The 9,704-nt window shown below is 43.3% G+C and overlaps 1 pseudogene; it reads right to left on the reverse strand.

The window, feature by feature from the left end:
* LOC102832554 overlaps positions 1 to 9,704 on the reverse strand; it is a 65,603-nt pseudogene that overhangs the window by 13,638 nt on the left and 42,261 nt on the right.

Below are 9,704 nucleotides of genomic sequence, written 5' to 3' on the forward strand. Positions count from 1 at the left end.
GTTCTGATTCATAGGGACCCTGTATAGGGTTTTCAAGGAGCAGCTGGTGGATTTGAACTGGTGAACTTGTTTGCAGTCCAGTGCTGATCCCACATCGCCACACCAGGAGCTCATACTTTGAAGATTGAAGAAGAATGTTTTGATATAAGTAATTAGATGATGACTCATTATTGTAAACCAACCATTCATGTTTTGACCAACAGATAGCAGCATGTCTTCCGGAACAGTGGTTTGAAAACCCTACTATGAGGACATCTATTCCCCAGCTAGAAAACTTCATCCAGTTTCTATTACAGTCAGCACATAAATTATGTAGGGGTGAATTCAGGTAATACATACTAAGTTTTCTTCTGTGTAATTCAGTGATGCTATTAAGTTCTCATCCATTTTGAGGAAGATTTGTACTTTTTCAAGTGTGCTTGAAATACACTTTGTTGTTGTTGTTAATTGCTGTTGAATCAGCTCTAACCCATAGCGACCCTGTACAGGGTTTCCGTGGAGCAACTGGTGAGTTTGAACTGCCAACTTTGAGGTTCACACAGCTTTGCAGTTTGGCGCATTAACCCACAGCACCACACCAGGACTCCTGAGATACCCTAGTACTGTAGAATTAGGTGTTTTCATGTATGACTCTTAACAGTTGCTCACTGTTTCACTCTCTGATCTCGTGCATATTGTTGTTGTTATTGTTAGTGCCATCAGGTAGGTTCCGACTCATTGTGACCCTGAATATGATCTTCGAGGAGCAGCTGATGAATTTGAACTGCCAATATTGTGATTCACATTGACCTTGCAGTCCAGTGCATTACTCCACATCACCACACCAGGACTCCTGATGCATATTAGGTTACAGTTTTAAATGTAAATCTTCTAAAGTTCACACTTCCAGGAAACTACAGAACACAGGAATTTAAAGTTATACTTATTAAATAGAAAATCTGTTTTTAAACTTTTTAAAATGTTGATTTTCCTGGCCATTTTTAAGATTTTCACATTTTTTAAGTACAGATCTATAGCCTGATGCTTAATCCAATAATACCATGGCAGCTTAGCACATACCCTGCTGTCTCCCTCTAGCAGAGAACTGAGAAACCAAGTGAGTCAGCTAGAGAACAACTGATGAAACAGCAACAGAACTACGAATGGAAGCATGAAACTTAGATCGAACACTTAAAAGAAGAAGAAACTGAATGAAAACTGTGACTGAGGAAACATACGGACTGTAGGAGCCCTGCTAGCCCACTCAGAAGCAAGAAATGGTATAGAACTGTATTCAGACACAGTGAGAAGCATTTCTCAGTGAGGAGCATAGGAAGGCAACTTCACAGAATCTTTAATAGGAGACAGATATTATGTAGGCAAACCCAGAGCAAAGGAAGATGAGCCATCCGTGAACTGGATCTAAGGCGGGAAAGTGCAGGAATGCAGGCAAGGACTGTAGGGACCCAGGTGAGGGAGCCAGAAAACAGGGACAGAACTACTCGTCAGCAGTGGTCTCAGACCCTTTGGGCAGGTGACATTGGCTGATTGGAGGATCCATGCAGTGTTAGCTAGAGTTCTCCCCGACTAACCAGACTCTGGACAACCTCACCCCTCACGTCTGGTCTGGGCCAGGTCCTAATCGCCAATTGCACTCCATGGAGAGTGTTCTGACACCCATGCCAGAGACAGAGGGACCATGCTACTCCCACCTTCTGCTACCATCCCGATGACCAGCACTATGCCCCTTCTGCATCCACCCCTCCCCACACACACTCCTGGGGATCAGTGCTGAATACTCCTGCACTGGTGGATTGGAGACTAGAGGCTCTAGCCCTCCTCACACTGTCTCATCACTCCAGTGATTCATGACACTCACTCTTATTCTATCAGCAACCAGAGGCTTGTACTCCCCATCCACCCAAAAATCACGGCACTCACTTCTGCATCCTTAGACCAACAAGCAAAGGCTCACCCATTCCACCCGCCCTCATGCTTTCTGGCCTGCCCTAACCATCAGCAGCATGCATTCCCACCTCCTGCCCAGTGACCATATGCACAAAACAATTCTTCACTGCTTCTGCTGCCCCACATGCCCAGAAACAAGTGGTGCAGCCCACCCAGTGAGCCATGCACTGTTGCCCCAACCACTCAGCAGTTGGTGGTATATACACACACAGCACCCAACCCGGCAACCAACAAGAACACTCCCTATACCCATGGTTCGTGACCAACCAGGAGACCCATCACCTCATCAGCAATGTGAGTCACATCCTGACTGGCACCATCTGCACTTCTGTCAATTGATGAGCAAGAGCTGCTCGCACCCCATCCAGTGTCCACCTGTCTGCAGTGTCACACATCACACACCCGGTTTCCACGGGCTTTCTTTACTTGTACTGAAGAAACGGGATAAGATGGTTCAAACGAGTGAGCAAAATGAAGGGGTAGAAGACATTCCTGAGTAAAAACAGATGGAGCACTACCTCATGGGTTCAGAAGAGTCATCAAGGAAAACACAGAATAAATCTTAGAAGAATTCAGGAAAACAGTACAAGAACAAAATGGTAAAACAAATAGACAATTAGGAGCTGTATAGAAACAACAAGCAGAACTCCAGATTAACAATAAAATAACAGCAGTGAAGGAGATAGTGATAGAATTCAATCAGTAGAAGAAAGAATCAGCTAAATAGAGGGCAAATCTTGATATTAAATGTTTTAGAAATAACAGGAAAAAGAATGAAGAAAAATAAAGCATAGGAGTCATGTGGGACACCATTGAAAGCAGTAATTTATGTGTAATTGGAATTCCAGAAAGGGCGGAGGGTCAGAGAGAATACAGAGATGATGTTTGAAGGTTTATTGTCAAAATCTTCCCTAATATGAAAGATGAAGATGTTTCCATTCAAGAATTTCAGTATACCTTATACAGCATAAACCCTAAAGAAAGTTATCAAAACATAATTGAACTTTACCAGAACAAAGACAAAGAAAGAACTCTTAAGAGCAGCTTATGAAACACAAAATATCACCTGCAAAGGGGCACCAAAAAGACTAAGCGATGATTTCCCAGCAGAAACCATTCAGGCAACAGACTAGCATAGAAAGCCTAAAAGCAAAGAATTGCCAACCCAGCAAAATTGTCTCAAATACAATGGCAAAACTAGGACAGTCTCAGAAAAACAGAAATTTAAAGGAATTGGAAAACCAGACCAACCTGAACAAGAAATATCAAAGGGAATCCTTCAGACAGAACCAACATCAGACAACAACCTCAAATTATGACACATGCCACCATCACCCAGATACCAACCCAGATAAGGAATTCTTAAACTTAAATAGCACTGTATAACTGAAAGCAGAGGACCAGGGATGTCAATCCCCTCAATCTGTAAACGGGCAACAACTTTAGAACTAGAGAATAAATGATGTTGATGTAGAACTCTCATATGGAGAGAAAGTCAAGAAGATACCAAGCTATAGTAGACTTCTAAATTTAGCAAGACAAAAGTAAATTTTTGAGTAACCACAAAGAAAACTTACCTATTCACCAAAAGGAATACTAAAATAAAAATGATTCAGTGAATACAAAATCAACAATGAAGAACAGGAAAGGAAATCCAAAAACAAAAAACTCAACACAGGAAATTAAGCCAAATAAAGAAACCATTAGCACCATGTATATATACACAAAGTACACCAAAAATGGCAGCAATAAATTTGTACAGGTTTTTTGGTCACACTAAAAGAGGCAGACAGTGGCAGAATGGATTTTAAAAGCATGACCCACCAATATGTTACCTACAAGAGATACACCTGAAACACAAAAACATAAATAGGTTAAAAGTCAAAGGGGAGAAATATATCAAACAGTAATCAAGCGAACAAGATTGGTAATAATAATCTCTGATAAAATACAATGAAAGTTAAAATTCATTTTAAAAGGCAAAGAAGGACATTATCCTGATTGAAGGATCAGTCCACCAGGAAGACATAAGTATTTATGCACCCAAAGACAGAGCTCCAAAATTCAAAAACTACCACCTGAAAAGAGAATGGACCACTCTACACTAACAGTGGAGCCTGGGTAGCATTGTGTGGAAACCCTATACAGGGTCACTATGAGTCGGAACCAACATGACAACAGCCACAACCACCACCACAACGTTAATATTAGGATACTTTAGCACACCATTTCTGTTCATGGATAGAAGAGCTAGAAAGAAACTCAATGAAGACAGTCAACCAGCTGGGTCTAATATACAGAATACACCACCCAACAATACCACCGTACACATCCTTTCCCAACTTGGATCCTTATCCGGAATGGACCATATTTCATTCTACACAAAGCAGTCCTCAATAATTATTGTTGTTGTTAAATGCCGTCAAGTCGGTTCCAACCCATAGCGACCCTGTACAGGGTTTCCTAGGCTGTAAATCTTTACGGGAGCAGAACGCCTCATCTTTCTCCCGTGGAGCGGCTGGTAGTTTCGAACTGCTGACTTTAAGGTTCGCAGCCCAATTCGTAACCACTATGCTAATATAATTAGAAAACATCAAAATAATACAAAGTATCTTCTCTGGTTATAATGCCATTAAACTCGAAACCAACACCAGAAAGAAAAAAGTAAATACCTAGTAAATGAGTAACACCTTAACTTTAAAATTGTAGATATTTAGGAACTTAAATCCCATGGTGTTCTTTGACTAGGGGTGTGTGTACGGTGGTGGGGCCGGGGTGGGGGTGGGGGTGGGGGTTGCAGTGTCTGCGGTGTAAGTACTTCTACCAGGAACCAGGGGCCCCCACTCTAATGGCCTGTTGAAGCTTGTTCTGAAAAACCACTACTTCCATTTTAGCCTGCTTAAATTAAATTCTTTCACTGACATTCACATTTTAATTTGCATCTGTATTGTATGCTATTTTTAGCTATTGGCTTCAGATAAAGCTTTTGTTTTAATTTAGCTACTGATGATTGGTCCTGAATGGACCACTGTGCCTACACAGTTACATTTTATTTGTTTGTTTGTTTTTCAGGAATGAAGTGAAAGAAATAATTTTGATTCTAGTGAAAATAAAAGCTTTGAATCAAGCAGAATCCTTCGTAGAAGAATACCACTTAGACCATCTTAGATCACTAATTAAAGATGTATGAGTAAATTGTTGTAAGAAAACACTAAAAATGCAATTTTAGTCACAGTTTCTGGCATGAAAAGCAACTCCTTTTCTATGTCTGGTAGTTATAGAAGGCAGGGTTGGTGACAGGAAGCTGGGTGGTGGGAATAGGGGGAGTGGAGAGTGGGGTGGAGAGCAGGGCTCCATCCCCCCATTTGGCACCTCCATATTCTACCTGCTGGTACCATCAAAGGCAGCCCCTTCCCTCATGAGTCAGAAAGAATTAAATGCATAGAAGCAACATGTTCGCCTTTGATTCTTTCTACTTCTTAAATTCTTTTTCAGCTTAAGAAATACTTGAGAAACTTTATACTTAAACGTGTTTGGCTTAGGTGCCTGTGCTAATAATAAATCTTCTGCCCTGAACCAAAAAAACTTATTTTAATTCTCATCACTTCAACTAGTTTTGTTTACCAAAAAAAAAAAAAAAATTGGCCACCTTAAGTGGAATTAGTTGCTAAGTAAGTCCTGTCAAAGTTTTTAATAACTGACAAATTTCCCTTCAGAAATCTACCAATTTATTTTCCTAACTCATATGTAATTGAGTGCCAGTGAACTCCCACCAACAATAGTATTATCTTGTAGCAAATCTGGAGACGCAAGACACCGAGCGGCACTCCGAATGGTGGAGGAGAGCAGATTTATTTGGCTAGCCGATCCAGAGAGGCCTGTGGGTCTCTAAGTCTGGGCCTCTTTTCTCTTTGTTCGTAAGATTTTATACCAGAGTTCTTCAGGGGAGAGGTAGTGAGTAAAGTCTGACAAGGACAGCAGTCAGAGTAGTGGAATTTACAGGCTGGAAGCCTCAGTCAGTTAGATAAGGATGTACCCAGAGTGTTGGTTTCTTTGTTACATCTCTAGGCCATAAAAATTCCTTTTCCTCTTCCTCCTCCACTTCCTGCTCTCTTCATTTCCCCCTTTGATGCCCTAATTAATTAAGGGGCATCACTTTCATTTTGTATGGGGTGGTGGTTCGATAATCCATAGTGTAGCCATCAAATAGTGGGACTTGGTACCCTTGTAGGGAACAAATGTGTGAGGTGGTTTTATTGATCACGGTCTGTCAAGGAGACGGGCGAGTAACCGGACTAGGCAGGGTCCAAAAATTAGTACTAGTTTAATGAGTACTAGTGATCCTAGGAAAGGGAGAAGCCAGGGTAACCGGGAGGACACCAAAGTCCATCCGTGGCTTAGTGACTTGGACTGTGTAGTCCAGATTTGGTCTTTTAATGCCTTTCCCTTGCTGAGAACTATATTAGGCCCATTTTACTAAGTAACAGCATTCTTCTTCCAGAGTCTGACATATTCCTTTTTTAGCAGTGAGGATGTCAAGTCTGCGCCGGTTCTGGAGGGCCTCCTCAGCTAGGAAATTAATTTGGTTCTGTAAAGCAAGTAGGGTGTCTGCCAGTCTCTCCATATCTCCGTTTAGGGTGTCTGGTTGTCACTGGAACAGATGTATAGAAGTATTTGTCCCCCCAACTCCAGCTCCTAGTCCTAATAGACTGCTGATGTCTATTCCTACTGCTGCTCCTGTTGCCCGTCGGGTTCATTGTTGGGGTTGGATTATAGATTCCATATGAAATGGGGTTAAGATTCAGGCCCCAGGGGACTAGGTAAGTAGATCCACATATGTGTTGAGGAAGTAAACATTTGAAAATCTCTTTCCTACAAAGGAGAAATATCCGTTTGGGTCTGCATATTGAGAAACATTAGTGAAGTTATTATGCTGGTAAAGGCAGGTGAGGTTGGTGGTGATATTAAGGCCAACCTCTGTGAAGAGGGGTCAGGGGTACTTGATAGTAGCTGTGTTAGAATATAACTGGGGGCTCCGTCTGGCGAGAATGACCTAGTACCCTAAATCCCTGTAGGGTAGGCAAACCCAACATGAGCTCCTATTGAATATGGTTGCTATTTCAGAGATTAGGGTGCAGTGAGGTTGGCGGACATTGTCAGGATCTAACCATGTTTGTAACCCTTTATACCCTGGGTCTAGCCGTTATGTGAAGTTCTTAGTGGCTTCCTGACTGACCTTTCTCCTGGCTTTATATGCTACTTCCTCTTCATCTGACATTCCCCAGTTGAGTGTGATAGGTCCAACGGACAGGCCAGAAGAACCATCAGCAGCAAGCTGTGGATTGGGAAGCCCAGCAGTTTGAAAGTTTAGGAAGGAACCTTACGTGGATTGAACAGAAATGTTTGACGATGGGAATCTGCCCTCGGTAACAGGAGGAATGAGTGATGGTCAGGACACTAGTACACTGGCTGTATGAGGGGTTGAACAGGGGCGGCCCTGGTCCTGCCATCCACCCACTGATTGTGAAAAAGAAAGTCAAGATAGACAACAGAATAATGCAAGGTTCTCATGGGTTGGGTGGAGGTGGAGATGAGGTATGGTTCTACAGGAAGCATTGTGTTGAAAGTAAGAGGGCAATTACAGTCAGGTACCCCAGTGCTAGTAGAATTCTCTCAGGGCCACAGCTATAAGTCCCACAGTCAGTACAATTGTGAGGGCTCCTGTCAGACTCAGGCTTGTACAAGAGCAGGTCATGGGGAGTGCCTGAGCTGGCATAGCCTCAAGCTTCTGCCCTTAGTAGACCAGTTAGCGTCTGGTAGTGTGACTGGAACAGGGCTGAGGTCTGTCTTTAGCTCGCCGTTTGAAGACAGTCTTGAGGGGGTGTCCTGGAATTGAACGGGACTCCCAACAGTTGGATGTGGCTGATTATGCTCATTTGACTCTGGTGTGGTGGATCCATGGAGTGATTACCTGTAACTTTAATAGCAGTTGGGGTAGCAAGGAATATTGTATGGGGCCAAGCTATGTGGATTGTAGGTTCTACTGTTTCCATTCCTTTACCCAGACTAAATCTGATTGGAATGAATGTATGCAATTCACAAGTGGTAAGGGAGCCCGATTTAAGACATACAGGTTAATTTCTTGTAAGGTCTTAGCTTAAGCTTGTTAAATGGCTGGTGGGTGGGGCTGGTTTCTCCAATTACTCTGGGATCCCCGCAAGAGATTTCTAATGGGGGGCGGGGGGTGCCTCCTGAACATGATGGGGAGTAGCCATTGGGGCCAGGAGTGCATCTGAGCTTAAGAAGGGCCAGGGGCAATAAATCTACCCACCCCAAGGAAATTGCTTCTTTTTTTTTTAAGTTTTATTGTGAATTATGTGACAGTTTACATGGGAGAACTTAGTTTTACATTCACCTTATTGTGTATTGTTTCATTGCCATGGTTACACTCTCCTCCAAGCATTAGCAGTCAACTAAAGGGTTCATCCTATAAGCCTGCTTCTTCCTCCCCCCTTATCCCCGTCAGCATACAGCCCCTCTTCCTCCCTGGGTCCTCAGGCTCCAGCTGCTTCATCTCTCCATGTCATCATCTCTGCCTCCATCTCAGGGATTGCTGTCTTTCTGAGTAGGGTTCCACTCTGCTCTTCTCCCTTCATGGTTACAGGGGGACCTCTGCTCCCTGCCTGCAAAGTCAATCACTCCCCTCCTTGCTACAAAATGCCCACTTTTATATTTACAACCTTCACAGTCAGTCCTGGTAACAATTATTCACCCTTGCATCACAAGAGACCTATCCGCATTTCCTTTAATCACTCCGGCCTAGACAGATTGTATACTACTCAGTGGAGATTCTACCTTCCTCCACACCCTCTGGATCTAGGTTCCCTCTTGAAAGCTTGTAAGCCAATCACTTCTTGCCTTTGTAGCCCCCCATTTTGGATAGCCAATGTCCAAGTTGCCCTTCCCTGTCTACTCTGTGTATGGAGAGGGTGGGAATGATCCCTGCTGCAAAGATTTGTTCCCTCTTTTGAGCTACTATATCCATAGGTGTAGGTGCAGTTCATCTAAATGTATCAGGTTACTCTTTTTTTTTTTTCCTCTTCTTTCTTCTTCTAGTTGAGCTCTGATCACCCAGTCATTGAGGCTAGGTCAAATGGGTATTATCTGCATGTATGGGTGCTGTTGTGGATATGCCCTCTATTCTTATGCACTGGGTATTTTATCCTCCACTCCAGTCCTCCATGGCTATGTCACTGACTCTGGGCCCAAGAGTCCCCAGTCTTGCCACACTGCTAGCCACCAGGTTTCCACCTGGGTTCACAGGAGTCTATTGACCATTGTAGGGCTTAGCTCGCAGCCTTATAGCTGTTGTTCCCTCACTTCCCATTGTCAGTGGAGAACATGGTCACACTTCAGAGCATATATTCCCATTGAGTCTTAGTCTTGGAAGGGAGTTTACTCTGAGGGGACCCCATCCCCTTGCCTTGATGTCTCCTGGGCGGGCAACTTGCTTGTTCTTGTAGTCATTGGTCGGTCTGCCTCTATTGTTTTGTGTTTTCCCTGTCAGTCTTTCTTTCAAGAGGTATGTTCTGTTCTTCTAGCTGATACAGGCTGGTCTGCCCATCCTCTCAGGGGGAAATTTCCCACCTCTGAAGATTCAGGATGCTGTTCAGGATTCCACCTATAGTCTTATGTAATGCAGAGGCTCCACAGGCAGCCTCCTTACTGTGCACGATGTATCCCCATTTTAGGTATTC

This window comes from Chrysochloris asiatica, unplaced genomic scaffold (assembly GCF_000296735.1).
Source record: "Chrysochloris asiatica unplaced genomic scaffold, ChrAsi1.0 scaffold00151, whole genome shotgun sequence".
Taxonomy (NCBI): Eukaryota; Metazoa; Chordata; class Mammalia; order Afrosoricida; family Chrysochloridae; genus Chrysochloris; species Chrysochloris asiatica.